The sequence below is a fragment of the Malania oleifera genome, chromosome 11 (assembly GCF_029873635.1).
Source record: "Malania oleifera isolate guangnan ecotype guangnan chromosome 11, ASM2987363v1, whole genome shotgun sequence".
Classification (NCBI taxonomy): Eukaryota; Viridiplantae; Streptophyta; class Magnoliopsida; order Santalales; family Ximeniaceae; genus Malania; species Malania oleifera.
Window position 1 is genome coordinate 63,450,945 of NC_080427.1, and position 17,571 is coordinate 63,468,515.

A 17,571-nucleotide genomic window follows, 5' to 3' on the forward strand; every position below is an offset into this window, starting at 1 on the left:
AATACTATAAAGCGGAAGTCGGCTTATAACCGTAGCCAAGTCCTCGACAACGACGCCAAAATTTGGTAGGCTCACCAAGGCTTGGGTCCTTAACTACCAAAAATAATATTTATAAAACCTAAATATCCCAAGTTCAGTAGAAAGTGGGTAAGTCGGGTATCGATAAACGAAGACTTGAAGCGCAGTTATTAAACCACTTCCAATTTAGTTTACTAAAGCCTTGTTATGAAAAAGAAGTGAAAGATGGTATTTTGCAAGGGTGATTATCTAACAACTATTGAAAAGCATGTAATTGAAAGCAAATAAATCTAAACTACTGGAAAGCAAATTTATAAGTTACCCTACTCCTACAAAGTGATACTGTGGTCCGAATCCGATGCTGGATGCCATGCTTCTAACTATGCTCATCCAGACTTCCATAGAAGTACTAGCCCGAGCATGCCAAAGAGGGAGGGGCGATTGAGGGCATGGGGTAGGAAGGGTGCACCAACCATCTGGAGTACATTTGGGAACTGGAGTATACCCTGTCTCAACGATAACGAACACCTCTACAGTTTCGTAGCCGACCATTTCCCTCTGACTGATATGTAGTAGTGCTTATCCTTATCTGCAATCTTTCATCAAACACACAAAAAGTAAATTGAAAGTAGTAAATGAAAGTATGAGTAAAAATATCATCCTTTATCATTCAAAAAGTCTGTCACTAATGCCAGAAGTACAAGAGGAGATCTTCTAATATACACGACTGTTGTATGAATGTCGCCGGTTGTCACAAGCCATCAGATACTCCATGCACGAACCAAAAACTACTCTACTCCTACTCTAACTTGGCTCTCAATGACTTTCTAGGTCCATCACTAACCTAAGAGATGCTAATGAGGAACCTAGAGCTTGTGTTCATAGCGAATACTTATAGGCTCTAGGGTTTACAAGGGTTGTTTTACAAGTTAGGAAACTGTGTAGCAAATCTCGTGCAACAGATCGTCGCTGTAGACCAAGTCGCTCCTTTGGCATTCTTGTGTACGCCCTAGTTGGATCTTACAGGAAGTCAAGGATTCAAATCTTCAATGTCTTCTACTTTTTCACTCCTCAGGGTCTTGATGGTCAAGCTGATGGTCGAGACTTGCAGTATCTCGATCTTTAGGAAATCTGAGTATCTTGACATGGTCGCCCCTGAAGGTCTCTTGGTCGAACACTTCGTCGAGACTCTCGGTACTTCTGAATTTTAGTTTTATCTCAGTATCTCAACGTGGTTGCCCCAGTGGGTCACTTGGTCAAGCACTTGGTCAAACCTTGTAGCATTCTGATCTCAATCTGAACCTTGGAGTTTGGAGTGAAAGACTTAGTCACCCTTGTGGTTTGCTAGTCGCGCCACATGGTTGAGCGTCATCTTCTTGTCTATTTATGATTAGAAGCTTCTGAAGCTTGGCTGAACATTTGAATTCGAGCTTTGAGTCCTCCAAATCTTCCTTGGCTTCTTGTAATGTCTAACTCCATAGTTTTAACCTGTTTTTCCTAAAAAGACAAACAAACCTTGCATAGCTTTGAACATGATAACTATGGGTAAATACATAATAAAATGAGGATAAATTAAGGGAAATAAGGGTCTAAAATCATGTATTTTAGGGACTCATCAGCATGAGTTACAGACAAGAGGTGTATTAGTTACCATTAATACTCATAAGCTAGATTGTGAAAGGAAAGTGAGAAATGAAAGAATGTAGATTTAATGGTATAAATAATTAGGGCAAAGTAAAACGGTCCACCTAAGGGCTTACTGAGTAAGGTGAGTGCCCTGATAAGCATCAGTTGCAGTTGCACTCGAGTTAATTGGGCAAGGTTGCAAACGATATCAGAGCAGAGGGGCGTTCCATGTACGGGCGTGTAATCTACCCTATCCTTGGGAACTTCGTTGATAAATATTGGCTGTATATTTAAGAGTATGAGAAAAGGTATCAAAGCTTATAAAATTATGTTTTATAATTATATGATTATAAGTACATAGCTGTATATTTTCTCAAATGATATAATCACTTAAATGAGTATTTTATGATATAACTAAACTCATGTGTCACACTGTAAATAATTTATTCCGTCTTACTGAGAGTTGTCTCACCCAAATATTTAAATATTTCAGGGAACTATCCAGACGAGTAAATAGAGTTCCGAGATAAAAGGGAGTTGTTACCCTGATAGACAGGGTGAGTGTTATGAGTTAGGGATGTATAATTCCCCTAAAGTATTTTGTTGATTTTTGGGAATGTGTTTAGACATGTATATATACAGATGGTTAGAATTTTGGTTATTTGTATTTTGGATGGTTTGTAAATATTGTCTTCCACTTTTAGGTTTGTTTGTATGAGATAGACTGAGTACCCGGTACCCTATTTCGAGTCGGGTTATGTTGATATGGTATCAGAGTTTGTGACGTGGCAGATGGTTAATTTATTGATTATTGTTTATACAAAAAAAATTTATGAAAAGTCAGGGCATCACAATTTGGTATCAGAGCCTAGGTTGTTAGGTTCTGTAAACTTTAGTAAATAGAGAAAAACAATACCAGAGTATATGGACGGGTTTTGATGAGAATAGGAGATGGGTAGGTTGAGATATGGGTTAGTTGTTGTTAGAGGATGAGATTGGAATTTAGGGTTCTATCTTGTGACTAGGAGGTAGGAGTTCCATGGTTGTTTTTGTGATTTTCCAAGGGTGACAATTTTAGGAAAATCATAGTAAATTATCGTCAGTTCTTGTTTCTAAGTGGCAAGATTAAATCTTAAATTAGGATTGAGGATGTTAAGGTGAATGGTTATAGAAGATTATTTTATGAATATTAGTTTGTTGAGTGTAGTAGTGGTGTTATGATGATAGAATTCTGAGGCTGTTTTGTATCATTTTTAGGATAGAGCCTGGGAGTAGTAGTGCACATGTTGGAGGTGATGAGGCAGCGTCTTCTAGTATGTGCGGGGGAGACCTCGATGTAGTGCTACATTGTGTCACCCAGCTGGTGATGGCTAGGAGCTCAAGGGAGTGAAGTTGTATGATTAAGCAGTTCACGCATATGAAGTCCCCGTCATTTTTTAAAGAGGCCAACCCATTAGTGACTAAGAATTGGGTCTAAGATATTGAGGACATGTTGACAGTGCTCCCTTGTATTGAGGAGAAGAAAATGTCCTCTATTGCATTCAAGTTGATTGGAGAGGTAAAATACTGGTGGAGATCAGCAAAATTGTTAAAGGAGTAGAGACCTGAGTCTATAGCGGTGATGTGGAGCCATTTTAGGGGGTTATTTTTTGAGCAATACTTCCCTGCTACCGTCAGAAGTGCAAAGGCAGTAAAGTTTTTACACTTGGCATAGGTGTAGATGATGGTACAATAGTATGCTGCCAGATTTATCGAGCTATCCTAGTTTGCCCCGTATATGTTGATGGATGAGGAAAAAAAGGTGAGGAAATTTGAGGAGGGTTTGAGATAAAGTTTGTACGAGCAGGTTGTGGGCTTTCACGTCCCGATCTTCTCATAGCTGGTAGATAAAGGTACAGTGATTTAGACAAGCTTGTAGAGAAGCTCCCCAGTACAGAGCCAGAGAAATAGGCCCATGCCTCCTGATTTTCAGGTAGGTTCCAGTCAGGGACCTTGGAAGAGGTAGGATAGTAGAGGAGGTCATAGACAGGGGATCGGAGATCGAGCGATACAAGGTAGACCGATGCCCCTTTTATGTCCTAGAAGTGTCGGTCAAAGAGATAGTTTGTTATTTATGTTATTAGCCTGTGGTGAGAGATTGCTGAGCAGCGCTAGTAAATGCGCCTGCTCCTAGACCGTACCAAGGAGGTCACCAAGCACCTCGAGGCGGTTAGCAGAGGAATACCACCTCAGCACGAATCTATGCTTTGATGCTAGGAGATGTTGAGGCGGCAAGAGATGTCATGACAGGTATTGTTCCAATTATGTCATATATAGCAATTGTTTTATTTGATTTAGGGGTGACTCACTCCTTTATAGTCCGAGAGTTTACCAAGTTTTGTGGGTTAGAAACTCAGCCGTTAGATGTCAGTTTGTCAGTGGCTACGCTGACTGGGGCCGTTAAGTTATGTAAGAAGGTACTCAGGAACTATCCAATCGGTATTCAGGGGAGGTCTTTACTAATTAACTTGGTTTTAAATATGCATGGGTTCGAGGTAATTATAGGGATGGACTAACTAGTTGCCCACTATGCCATTATTGACTGTTATTAGAGAGAGGTAATGTTCAGACCTTCAAGAGAGTAGGAGTACAAATTTGCAGGGTCATGTGTGCGCACCCCACCACAGTCACTATCTACCATTCAGGTGAGGAGATTGTTGCTGGAAGTTTGTTAAGGATATTTGGCATGTGTGAAGGCAGTATCAGAAGGGGAGTTGAGGTTAGAGGATATCCCGGTGGTGAGGGATTTTCTTGATGTATTTTCTGAGGATTTACCGGGACTATCTCCTGATTATAAGGTAGAATTTTCTATTGATCTAGTTCTGGGGACAGTGCCGATTTCTAAAGTGCCGTATAGAATGGCACTGATGGAATTGAGAGAATTGAAAGAAAAGTTATAGGAACTGTTAAAGGGTTTATTCGGCTCAGTGTGTCGCCCTAGGGAGCGCTGGTATTATTTGTGAGGAAGAAGGATGGGTCGATGAGAATGTGCATTGACTACAGAGAAATTAATAAAGTGAATATCAAGAATAAGTACCCGCTTCCCCGCATTGATGATTTATTTGATCAATTATAGGGGACACAAACATTCTCTAAGATTGATTTATGATCTGGGTATAGGTGAAGGTCAGGGCAGAGGATATGCCAAAGACAGCATTCAGGATTCGGTATGGCCACTAGGAATTCTTGATTATGCCATTTGGATTGACAATGCTCCTATAGTGTTTATGGATCTAATGAATAGAGTCTTCCACTAGTATTTGGACTAGTTCATGGCAGTGTTTATTGATGACATACTGGTGTATTCAAAGAGCCCAGAGGAACATGAAGAACATCTGAGGATAGTGCTCCAGGTGCGGAGAGAAAAACAATATGTGAAACTTATGAAGTGCAAATTCTGGCTGGAGCAAATTACCTTCCTTGGACACGTGGTACTAGGGGTGGTATTTCGGTGGATTCGAGCAAGATCGAGGCAGTAGTAGACTGGGTACGGCCGAAGAATATGTAGAAAATCAAAAGCTTCTTGGGATTGGTTGGTTGCTATCGCAAATTTGTTGAGGGCTTCTCCAAATTATCGGGTCCTTTGACAATACTGACCAGGAAATGTGTGAAATTTGAGTGGTCTGATGAATGTGAACGGAGTTTTTAGGAATTGAAGCAGGGACTCATCAATGCACCGGTTTTGACAATTCCTTCAGGAGAATAGGGTTTCATGATTTACAGTGATGCGTCATATAAAAGGCTCGAATGTGTTTTGATGTAGCAGAGGAATGTTGTAGCGTATGCCTCCCGACAGTTGAAAGAATATGAGAAGAATTATCCTACCCATGATCTGGAGTTAGCAGTGGTGGTCTACACGTTGAAAATTTGGAGACACTATCTATACGAGGGTAGGTGTGAGATTTTCACCTATCATAAGATTCTAAAGTACTTCTTCATGTAGAAAGAATTAAATATGAGGCAGAGGAGATGGTTGGAGCTGATAAAAGATTACGACTGTACCATCAGTTACCACTCGGGAAAAGCTAATGTAGTGGCTGATGCTTTGAGCTAGAAATTAGTGGGTTCATCAGTATCTACAGTGGTGACTCAGCACCCGACTTAAATGGATTTGGAAAGACTTGGGGTGGAACTTGTTGAGGGCGATCATCAGGTATTTATTGTAAATCTGGTATAACAACTGACTCTACAGGAAAGAATTAAAGTTGCTTAGAGGAGTGATGTAGAGTTAGTAAAGCTTATAGATCAAGTACATAATGGCCAAGAGGCAAAATTTAGTATCTCAGATGACGGGACTTTGAGGTTCCATACTTGGTTGTGTGTGCCTGCTGATGCCAAAATTAAGAAAGTTATTCAGGAAGAAGCACACCGATTCCTGTATACTATACACCTTGGTAGTACTAAAATGTATAGAGATCTTCGGGAGTCTTTTTGGTGGAGCAATATGAAGAAAGAAATTTCTGAATTTGTGAACTAATATTTGACATACCAACAGGTGAAAGCTGAGCATCAGAGACTGAAGGGAACATTGCAGCCACTTCATATTCCTAAGTGGAAGTGGGAACACATTTCAATGGATTTTGTCACAAGGTTACCGCCAGCACTACATAGACAGGATGCCATTTGGGTGGTCATAGATCGACTATAAAAGACTGCCCATTACCTTCCTATCAAAGTTAACCACTCCATGAGCAGACTAGCAGAGTATACAATAGGTAATTAGACTGCATGGCGTGTCACTGTCCATTGCATCAGACCAAGAACCGCGATTCACATCTTGTTTCTAGAGGAGTTTCGAAGGGGCCATGGGTTCTCAGTTGTTGTTCAGCACAACATACCATTCTCAAACAAATGGGTAGACAGAGAGGACTGGTAGGCTCGCCAAGGCTTTGGTCCTTAAGTACCAAAAATAATATTTATAAAACCTAACTATCCTAAATTTAGTAGAAAGTGGGTAAGTTAGGTATCGATCCACGGAGACTTGAAGCACATTTATTAAGCCACTTCCAATTTAGTTTACTAAGGTCTTGTTATGCAAAAGAAGTGAAAGATGGTATTTTGCAATGGTGATTATCTAACAACTACTAGAAAACATGTAATTGAAACAAATAAATCTAAACTAGTGGAAAGCAAGTAAATTTCTAAGTTACCTTACTCCTACAAAGCGATACTGTAGTTCGAATCCGACGCTGGATGCCATGCTTCTAACTACACTCATCCAAACTTCCATAGAAGTACTAACCCGAGTGAGCCAAAGTGGGAGAGGGGCGATCGAGGGTACAGGGTAGAAAGGGTGCACCAACCGTTCGGAGTATGATCAAAAATCGGAGTATACCCTTTCTCAACGACAACGAATACCTCCGCGGTTTCGTAGCCGATTATATCCCTCTGACTGATACGTAGCAGTGCTTATCCTTATCTACAACCTTTCATCAAACACACAATAATTAAATGGAAAATAGAAAATTGAAAGCAATAAATGAAAGCATGAGTTAAAAGATCATCCCTTTATTATTCCAAACGTCTATCACTAACACTAGAAGTATAAGAGAAGATCCTAATATACACCGCTGTTGCATGAACGCCACTGGTTGTCATAGGCCATCAGACACTCCACAAACCAAAACTACACTACTCCTATTCTATCTTGGCTTTTATTGACTTCTTGGGTCATTTACTCACCTAAGAGAGGCCAAAGAGGAACCCAGAGCTTGTGTTCATAGCGAATACTTATAGGCTCTAGGGTTTACAAGGTTTGTTTTACAAATTAGGAAGGTTTGCAGCAAATCTTGCGCAAAAGATCATCACTATCAACCAAGTCGCTCCTCTGTTATTCTTGTGCAAGACTTAGTCGAGACTCGTGGGAAGTCAGGGATTCGAATCTTCAATGTCTTTGACTTCATCGCACCTTAGGGTCTTGATGGTCGAGCTGATGGTTGAGACTTGCAATATCTCGACCTTTAGGAAATATCTGTATCTCAACATAGTCGTCCTTGAAAGTCTCTTGGTCAAACACTTCGTCGAGGAGCAAGGTACTTCTAAATTTTAGTTTTGTCTTAGTATCTCAGTGTGGTCGCCCTAGCAAGTCACTTGGTCGAGCACTTGGTCGAACCTTGCAATATTCTGATCTCAGTCTGAACCTTGGAGTTTGTAGTGGAAGACTAAGTCGCCCTTGTAGTTCACCAGTCGTGCCACTTGGTCGAGCATCATCTTCTTGTCCATTTATGATATGAAACCTCTGGAGCTTGGCTAAATGTTTGAATTAGAGCTTTGAATCCTCCAAATACTCCTTGGATTCTTGTAATGCCTAACTCCATGGTTTTAACCTGTTTTTCTTGAAAAGACAAACAAACCTTGCATAACTCTTAATAATGATAAATTTGGGTAAATACATAATAAAATGAGGATAAGCATAGGTAAATGAGGGTATAAAATCATATATTTTAGGGACTCATCACAACCCCCAACTTACACTTTTCTAATCCTCGAGAAAAGAAAAATCTAAGAAAACTACAAAGTCCTACCTATATCCTGTTTTGTGGGAAATATGATTGCATTTACCATATGCAACAAGGCTTTAAATCCCTAAGTTGATCCTAGTGGACGAGTTCTAGTCTTGCGAGGGTTTCCAGGGTGATTCCCACAAACACTTGCTTAGTGAATATTAGAAAATATTTGCATATAACAAGAACCTTACCATTTCAAATACAAATATATGACCCAGTTACACGTAGGCCTGTTCATTCATGATTCCATTACACACACTCCGCAGCAATTCATTCATGCAAGTCTCAACACTGCACAACTATTATACCAAAGATACAACTCTCTGGGGACCAACCAACAATTTCAATTCAGTGCTAGTAGTACCATGTAGTTTCAAGCATTGTTAGATTACATCACAAGGTATGTGTAAGGTGCATGATCTGTCACACTCGGGGTGCCTTTGGACATCTATAGAATAGTTGTCTTGATTCAACCTCACTAGTATACCCTCAGAACGGAAAACACTTAAGAAAAGGGGTTCACTCTTATATGTAAGGGAGAATTTCATGATCAAACATCCCACATATTTGAAGAACTAATGTTAGAAGTGTGGAGTGGACTAGTCTTATAGGAAATGGATCCAGTCTTAAAGGTGTTGGGTCCTTCACCCTAGTATCTTCTCACTCACTTGCCACATTTAATAAAGACCACCCTAGATGAACTTATTCACAAACTTGTGTGAATTCAACAAATGCATTGGTCAGAAGATCCTTTATACATGCAAACTGGTAATGTGTGTCCTCAGCTTGACCTTTTTATCTTTTCTCAGAGCAGGTGTATATTTTTGTTTTTATTTTCCTCTGCTTAGGTTTCTATTTCTTTCTCTCTTCTTTTTTTACATGGTCAGCTAAGACAATCGTCACATTCTTATCTTGTCTTCATGTTTCCAATAGGAATGTAGCTTGAACCAGAGTCCATGGAAAAAGTTGATCTCTAAGGGTGGCTTGACCTTTATGTCTTGAGTAGGCTACAAGACCTAGGTTTATATCTCCCCACTTGATGTCACCTCTAGGCTAGCTAATACAAGAGCAATGACTAGTTAGAAAAGGGAATCCAGTGAAAGAAAGATAGTTGAGTTTTATAAACTCAAAGTTTGATGTCAAAACTCAAGCAATGATTGAATGACTCAATAGTGCCTCAGAAGGTATCATAGTTGCCACGATTGTTCTCTTAATGCTCTCAAAGAACCCTAATTGTTACAAATCACGTGTAAGTGTGTTTTTAAGCCTCATGAAGTACCATTGAATACAAGATTTCACACAGCAATATTAACACAAATGAATCACTAATTGACCCTTCTGGAGTGGCATGACAGTTCAGTAGGCCGTTTTATGTGAAACCATGCACAATTAACTTACTACATTGTTAGTGAGCATAATAAAATCATACAGTAGATGGGCCTAGGCATATAACATCTGAGTTATATAGGTGTATGTAAAAAGGGTAAACTAGTTGTTATCATGTTATGAAGCACATACTATTTACTGAGAAAATTTTTGAATGTCTGAAAATTGTGAAAATTGTGTCCTTTGTGTGCATGAATGTGCCATGTAGTGTATTTACCCCTACCCCTAACTTAGAACTTTAGTGTCCTCACTGAAGTGTGGATAGGAAATAGAACCTCGACAAGGGATAGGATAGTGCATGGTGTTAGTAAAAACCAACAGTGTTCCTGCAAAATATAAAGTTCATACGAGTCATGCATGCAAATTGACACTGTAGCACAAAAGATACAAAATTACCAAAAAACCATGCAAGTTGTCATTAAGATTCCAGCAATACAATGTAGAAAGACATATTACAAATATTGAGATTGCTACAGAAACATGGCTAACCAGAACAAGAAAAAGAAAGAAAACAACCCTATGCCGCAGAGGCATAATACAAGACCCAAAAGTAAATGACACAGCAATATTGATTCTAGACAGACTCAAAGTCAGAATCTGAATCAGAAGAAAAAATTAGTGGTTAGGCTAATGCTGCTTCACGAGAAGGTGTCGTTCCCACAAGTACTGAAGCCGGCTGGGGGAGAGTGGGGGTCGAGTTTGATGTGGCTGGAGAGCCTAAAGTGGCTATGATTGATCGGGTATGGTACTTGGCGGGAGGGACTGATATGATTGAAAAGGGTACGACCATGATTGTGGGTTAGGTTTGGGAGCTAGAGGCATAGTAATAGGAGGATCAGAGACTTTTGACGGTGGGATATATGACATGGTAGGCTAAAAGTGGTGGAATGGAAGGGGGTGGGGAAACCAGACCTCATGAAGATCGATGTAGGTCTGGTCCACGAATGATGGCGTTACTAAGTGTGGTGAGCCCCCTGGTCGCAGGTCTGACCCTCATTGCGGTATCATTCGCAGACTCTTGTGAGGTGTCCAAACTACGTGCACAACCTTCTCCTATGACTCGAAACCCTGTCAGCCCTGTGATGAAGACCCCTGCCAAGGCACGGCTTGAAGCTGTCGCCTCTTGGTAGTCGGCTAAGATGATGCATGGGAGGATTCCAGAGATAATCAGAAGGAGAAGACATTGTAAGGGAATGCAATTGGGCCACGGCTTGCTCCAGTAGCAAGTGCGAGAAGAGGGCGACTACGCTCACCCAAGCTATAATGAGAAGGCGTGAGATGAAGAGTCAGGGTCGAGCATATTTTAAACAACTTCTCATTGTTTCTCGACCAAGGTGCACCAAGCTCAGTGTTGGTCATGGACCTGGTTGACCGTCTCAGTATCTCCCAATCCCATAATGATGCAGGGGCTTGACCAGGTCGCTCAAACGTGATAATAACTGCACTTTGTCGCACCCCTAGCTTATACTAAATCCTACTTGAAAGACTTTTAACCCTACTTAATCTACTCTAACTATCCTAAGGGCTTAAAAAGTAAAGAAAAACTATTGGGTTGCCTTTCGGAAATGCTAAGTTTACTGTTTTCAGCCAGATGCATTGAAGCTTAATTTGGACTCATCTTGGTTCCCAAGTAGCAGTGGCTTCTCGATTTTCTTCCTCACACCCGAAGTTACATACCCCCAAATTATGTCTAGAACTAGGGACCCCCTTTTTCTTTATTATAACTTTCTCCAAAGGGTCCACAAATTCCGCAGTGGTAGGGCTATCAAGTTGAAGTGTACTATCCCAAGGGTATTTCCATAGCATTGACGGAGTTGCTTCCCTAACAATTTTGTCAATCACGTCTTCATCCATAGCTTAGATGACATTAAGTGGATGTTGGGTGGCATTAAATATGTTCATCCTACGATGCTTATGGCCCCATAAGATGTCCATAATCCCCATCCTACATTGAATGTAGGCATTAGCTGTGGCTAGGAATGGTCTTCCAAAAAGGACAGGCATTGGGTTTTTGGAGGTTTCCATATCTAAGATGATGAAATCAGCTGGGTGATGAAAATCTCGCACCTTGACTACCACATCTTCTACCACACCCTAGGGTTGCTTAAGAGATCGATCGATAAGGCATAACAAAACCGAGGTGGGTCGCAACACTCCTAGGTTAAGTTTTTGATAGGCCGAGTATGAAAGGAGGTTCACACTTGCTCTTAAATTTAGAAGGGTCCCTTCAATGGTGTAATCGCCAATTACACACGAGATAGTAGGTGAGTTGGGGTCTTTTAATTTAGGAACAAGGTGCTTTAGTATTATTGAATTTATATGCTTGGCTTGCTTAACCAAACCATCCAAGTGCACCCTTGATTCATTCCCCTACATTGACAAGTCCCTAAGGAACTTAATGAATGCAGGAGATTGCTTAATGTCATTGAGAAGAGGCTTATTTATTCTCACTTGTTTAAACATGTCCCAGATGGAATTAGTGGAAGCCCCTTTCCTAAATATAGAGGGTGCAAGTAGGGCTGCCGAATGTGTCACTGGGTAGTCGTGAAAAGCCTTATGGGGGGTGAAGTGGGGTGTGGTCCTTCTGGTGGTAGGCGTGAGACTCAATGGTCTTTGTACCCGACTAGCGGAAGAAAGAGTGTATGAATCAGCGTTGGGTGCTCCAAATTTTTCATCTTGGGTCTCCCTCGTGCTTAGCTACTCCTTGCCTTGTTCAGCTGTCAGCCTGTCATTTTGAAATGTGGTTATCGCCTGGGCCTGCTTAGAATATGATGAGGGGCCAGTGTTCGGTTCATATTCTACCCTATATTGTCCCTTAGGTTTTACGAGAGGCTGACTTGGCAACTTGCCTTCATTTTTCTGACTCAAGGTGGCAGCTAGTTGTCCCAAAGCGGCTTCTAAATTTGCAATGGATTAGGAATGGGAGTGAAGGAGTTGCCGGTCCACTTGACGGTCAGTTTCGATTCACTTAAGGGTTGTTAACACCGTCTCCTGAAATGAATCATATTTGGATTGAGGTTGAGGTGGATGCTACACAATTGAAGGTCTGGGGGTTGAGTCTGGATAACTTTGGAGATTTTGGTACGGTCGTGGAGGCAAAGTGTTCAGGGCTTGTGGAGGTCCTTGGGCTTGGAAACCCAGAGCTTGTAGCTTCCATGAGAAGTTAGGATGTTGTTTCCACCCAGGGTTGTATATGTTTGATTATGGGTCATTAGAAGGCTTATCATACCAATTGTGGTGGCCTTTACTTCCTCGTGCACAAGTTTAGGCTAGGAGTGCGCGTGAGGGCAATTGTAATATGTATGGGAAGGGTCGGAGCAGATTGCACAAACCTCTGCACAAGCTGTTGTCCGTGGTTTTAAGGACAAACATTGATATAATTTTTTAGATATAACACGCAGAGTAGGGGCTAGGTCCTGGTTTGCGATCAACTCGTAGACTCCCTTAGGTTTAGAGATTGATGGATTAGGTAGTCTACGGGTGGCAGCCATGTGCTGCTGAGAGTTTTTTGCTAGATTTTCAAAGAGAATCTAAGCCTCATTCTCGTTCTTAGTGAGGAGAATACCTCTACACGACGCATCGACCATAGACCTATCTCTTTCAGCCAATCCTTCTAGAAAGTTTGAACTAATTGCCACTTGGAGACCTGGTGATGTGGACATTTATGGAGTAGGTCCCTAAAGCGCTCCCAAGTCTCAAAAAAGAGTTCCCCATACATTTGTGAGAAACTTGTGATGATTCTCTGAAGCTAATTAGTCTTCCCAATTAGAAAGTACTTTTTAAGGAATTCATGCTGCATGGTGGCCCAGTTGGTCACCGAGTTCAGTTCTAAGGACGCCAGCCAATATTTGGCCTTATCTTTAAGAGAGAATAGGAAAAGCCTAAGATGGAGAGCATCATCACTGAAATTAGGGATGCAGATGGTGGAACAAATTTCTAAAAATTTATCTAGATGCTGATAAGGATTTTTAGTAGAGTTCCCATGAAAGTTGGACAGCATCGAGATGATTGAAGTTTTAATCTCAAATTGTGCCACCTGAACATCCGGGCACTAGATGCAAGACGGCGATGTGTATGCATTAGTTACAAAGTAGTCCCTAAGAGGCCAAAGATGTTGCTCTCCCACCATAGGAAGGTGAGGAGTATGGGGTTCCGGGATTTGTTCAACGAGAAATGGGGGGTTATCTTTGGCCATTGCTTTTAGTTCATATGACTCAGCCTTCTCCGGATTATAGATAGGTTTCCTATGGGACCTATGAGATTTTTCAATCTTAAGATCTATGGGAATTATCTTGGGTTCCAAAGAACGCAGACCAAACATACACACGTGTAAGCACACAGATTCAGACTTTCAAAAAAAAAAAAAAAAATAGCAAAGAAAATAAAGAAAATAGAAATTAACAAAGAAAGTGAAAACAAAAGGAGAGAAAATCAAAAGAACAAGGTAATAATACTCGAAAGCGGAAGTTGGCTTATAACTGTAGCCAAGTCCCCGACAACGGTGCCAAAATTTGGTAGGCTCGCTAAGGCTTGGGTTCTTAACTATTAAAAATAATATTTATAAAACCTAACTATCCCAAGTTTAGTAGAAAGTGGGTAAGTTGGGTATTGATTCACAGAGACTTGAAGCGCAGTTATTAAACCACTCCCAATTTACTTTACTAAGGCCTTGTTATGAAAAAGAAGTGAAAGATGGTATTTTGCAATGGTGATTATCTAACAACTACTAGAAAGCATGTAACTGAAAGCAAATGAATCTAAACTACTGGAAAGCAAGTAAATTTCTAAGTTACCCTACTCCTACAAAGCGAAACAGTGGTTCGAATCAGATGCTGGACGCCATGCTTCTAACTACACTCATCTAAACTTCTATAGAAGTACTAACCCAAGCGGGGCAAAGCGGGAGAGGGGCAATCGAGGGCACAGAGTAGCAAGGGTGCACCAACCATCCAGAGTATGGTTAGGAACCAAAGTATACCCTGTCTCAACGATAACGAACACCTCCGCAGTTTTGTAGCTGACTATTTCCCTCTAATTGATACATGGCAGTGCTTATCCTTATTTGCATCCGTTCATCAAACACACAAGTAAATGGAAAGCAGTAAATTGAAAGCAATAAATGAAAGCATGAGTAAAAAAATCATCCCTTTATCATTCCAAACTTCTATCACTAATGCCAGAAGTACAAGAGGAGATCCTAATATACACGACTGTTGCATGAGTACCGCCGATTGTCACAGGCCGTCGAACACTCTATACACAAACCAAAACTACTTTACTCCTATTCTATCTTGGCTCTCAATGACTTCCTAGGTTTTTCGCTCACCTAAGAGAGGCCAAAGAGGAACCTAGAGCTTGTATTCGTAGAGAATACTTAAAGGCTCTAGGGTTTAAAAGATTTGTTTTACAAATTAGGAATGTTTGTAGAAAATCTCGCGTAAAAGATCATCGATGTCGTCCAAGTCGCTCCTCTGTCATTCTTGTGCGTGCCCTAGTTGAGACTCGCGGGAAGTCAGGGATTCGAATCTTCAATGTCTTTGACTTCATCGCTCCTCAGGGTCTTGATGGTTGAGCTGATGGTCGAGGCTTGTAGTATCTCGATCTTCAGGAAATCTCAGTATCTCGACATTGTTGCCCCTGAAGGACTTTTGGTTGAACACTTTGTTGAGACTCTCAATACTTCTGATATTTAGTTCGTTCTTAGTATCTCAACATGGTCGCCCCAGTGGGTCACTTGGTAGAGCACTTGGTCAAACCTTGCAGCATTTTGATCTCAGTCTGAACCTTGGAGTTTGTAGTGGAAGACTAAGTCGCCCTTGTTGTTCGCTGGTCGCACCATATGGTCGAGCATCATCTTCTTATCCACGCCATATGGTCGAGCATCATCTTCTTATCCATTTATGATCTAAAACCTTTAAAGTTTGGCTGAATGTCTAAATTCGAGCTTTGAATCCTCCAAATCCTCCTTGGATTTTTGTAATACCTAACTCCATAGTTTTAATCTGTTTTTCCTGAAAGGACAAACAAACCTTGCATAGCTCTGAATAATGATAACTTTGGATAAATACATAATAAAATGAGGATAAGCACAAGTAAATGAAGGTGTTAACCGTATGAGTCATACCCTATTTTGATTATGACAAATACTTAGGTATTTAATGATTGCCAAGTTTGTGTGTAGGTTCTTAGTGGCAAATGCTCATATAATGGCATGCAGCAACCTGTAGAGAAGTGAAGACCCAACATATTTATTGTTGTATATTTTATCATTGGGTCTATAATAATTTCATTTAAAAAAAGATTTGTAATAATCTGCATATCATGCATGTAGGATCTATAAGCTCAAGACCTTAAAGAGGCCTCGGCCAACCGATGCCAGGTTTTTTGGCGTACTCAAAAGGGCCTTAGAAAGACCTTAGGTCCCAACACTTAGTGCACAAAGTCCCCAATATCACTTATAATATCAGGAAAATTAACAGACGCAAAGTTGAACATAATAGGCAAATATGTGAGAGGTTGGGCGACCGAACCCCAGGACTTCAAAACTCATTGGGCGCCCGAACTGCTGGAAAGTCAACAGTTTGACTTGGGTACGGGCTACTGAACCAAGAATGAACGTATTGCCCTCGGGCGACCGAACCCTTAGAAGGTTACTTTTCACCAACTCGGGCTGCTTAACCTTCATGTTCAAAAAGACCTTAGGCGACCAAACTTACTGGTTCGGTTAACCGAACTTTGCTTCGGGCACTCGAACCTTTAAAAATTGAACTTCTGACTGAGTCTATTTGGGCACCCGAATCTCGCGGGTTAAACTATTTTTTACTGGGGCTAAATTTAATTAAACAGGGTCAATTGTTCTAAACCGTTTTAAAATAATTTTAAAAATACCCTACTTGTCCCCAACGGTTATAATTTTGTCATTCTCTATATATAGGGGCTCATTTGTAAAATTAAGGAGAGATTAGTAAAATAATTAGTGAAAAAATCCTCACAATCTCAAGATCCTATTTTGCCTATAATACTACCATATACTCTTAAACCTTCATTCCCTTGATACATCGTATCCTTATGAGAGTGTTATATTGTGTTATTGATTAATATAGTTTGCTCATACTCCCATTTGTTTGGTTGTTTATTTGATATTACTTTTGGGGAGTTAAGCAAAGAGTTATCCCACAGATTTTACTTGATAAATCTTGTGTTGGGAAAAACTCGTTAGCTTCAGGATCTTAGCATTGTCATTGCAAGATTCCTTAAAGCTTTATTTGTTTTTTGTGTGCAAAATATTTTACAAAGTTAGATTTCAAACAACTCTTGTGCTAAATACATTTGAGAAAATACTTATGAGTTCGTTTGAATATTATTGCTAGCATCTTTGAAACACTAATATGATATTGAGATTTGATATACTTTGCTTAGTTTCAAAGATTAGCTTGTAATACACTCTTGTGCTTGATTAGATAATGTCATTATTTTGAGTGGTGATTGCATAGGTAGAGCACCGAGCTTATAGTTCATACATACTTGAGGTGCATTGATTAGATATTGTGCGTAGTGGTATATATCAGCTTATGTAAGAAGCATTTGTTTGTACGCAACTTATATTGAATATTTGTATTCTAGGCACGGTCCTGAAGAGGGAGACTAGCCCTGTTGAACAGTCTCGGGCTGGCTTAGACCCAGTTAGGAAAGTTAGGTGCGCCATCCTGCTAAGAGGTATTGGTTGAGGTCAGCCCCTTGAATTGACCTAGTTGTAATCGGTGCCGTTCCACTTGTTAAGTGAGCAGTAGTGGAATTCTTGTGCTGGTGTAGCCAAGGCGGGGACATAGGCATAGTTGGCCGAACCTTGATAATATATCGTGCGTGTTCTTTATATTTCTGCAAATTTATTTTTCACACTTTTATTTTCAGCACATGTATGTTGTATGCTTGATTCATTATATGTAATACATATGTTGATTGAGTTCATAATTAAATAGAAAGACCCTAGGTTTGT

The 17,571-nt window shown here is 40.4% G+C and overlaps 1 non-coding gene across 1 annotated transcript; it reads left to right on the top strand.

Moving 5' to 3' along the window:
* Positions 1-13,219: 13,219 nt before the first annotated feature.
* On the top strand, positions 13,220-13,325 carry LOC131143537 (small nucleolar RNA R71). The gene has a single exon (XR_009133525.1). It is a non-coding gene; the product is annotated as a small nucleolar RNA R71 (small nucleolar RNA).
* Positions 13,326-17,571: the final 4,246 nt, after the last annotated feature.